The following is a 711-nucleotide window of genomic DNA, read 5'->3' as shown; positions in this document are numbered from 1 at the left end:
CCCCACACACTGAAATGGACACGAAATGCTTTTCTTTGTGCGTGCGCATTTGTGTATTCATATCTATATACATTGCTTAAACAAAATGAACTTAAACAATATAAAAGTTTTCATAGATTTTTCTCTTTTGCTGCTTGAAAAATATCTCCTCATAATAATTGTATTTTAAAATTTAACTTACATGAAACAACTGTTAAACACTTGTATGATTTCAGTTATCAGTGGTACTCCTGAAACAGAACGAAATATGAAATTTTAAACAGATGTTTTACAAAAATATGTGCTGGGCATTTTCAAAGCAATTTTATACATTTTACCTATACATTATATATATAAATACAAGCAAGTATAAATGAAAATGTGTCTACTCGTAACATGCAGTAAAGCAAAGTTACATCTGGTAAGTGTCTTATCAATAATATTCTTTCATTAAACTAAGTGCAAACCTCCAGCCTCATACCATTGAAATTGTCTTTGTAAATGTTCTATGAACGTAGCAAGCAAAACAACCAATCGCAAATATCTGGAGAAATCAGTAAAAAAATCACGGGTTCGCTTGCATAGTAATCAGACTATTCAAGAACTGCACTTCTCAATTCTTTCCAGTATATATTGAGACATGCATCTCTGTCTTGTCGCTGTCTCAATACTGAAAATACATAACCGAGAGTAACAACACTGAACTTATGTATATGTATGTGTATCTGTATA

The 711-nt window shown here is 31.1% G+C and overlaps 1 protein-coding gene across 2 annotated transcripts in view; it reads right to left on the bottom strand.

The window, feature by feature from the left end:
• The window catches only part of LOC106881850 (uncharacterized), a 517,233-nt gene that overhangs the window by 275,567 nt on the left and 240,955 nt on the right, over positions 1–711 (bottom strand). For both annotated transcript variants that reach the window (XM_052966454.1, XM_052966450.1), the window contains exon 2: positions 182–230. The gene's annotated coding sequence lies outside the window, so the exon portion shown is untranslated. The remainder of the gene's footprint in view (positions 1–181; positions 231–711) is intronic.

This window comes from Octopus bimaculoides, chromosome 1 (genome assembly GCF_001194135.2).
Source record: "Octopus bimaculoides isolate UCB-OBI-ISO-001 chromosome 1, ASM119413v2, whole genome shotgun sequence".
Classification (NCBI taxonomy): Eukaryota; Metazoa; Mollusca; class Cephalopoda; order Octopoda; family Octopodidae; genus Octopus; species Octopus bimaculoides.
The sequence above is the reverse complement of the archived record's forward strand: the minus strand, read 5'-3'. Positions and strand labels throughout refer to the sequence as shown.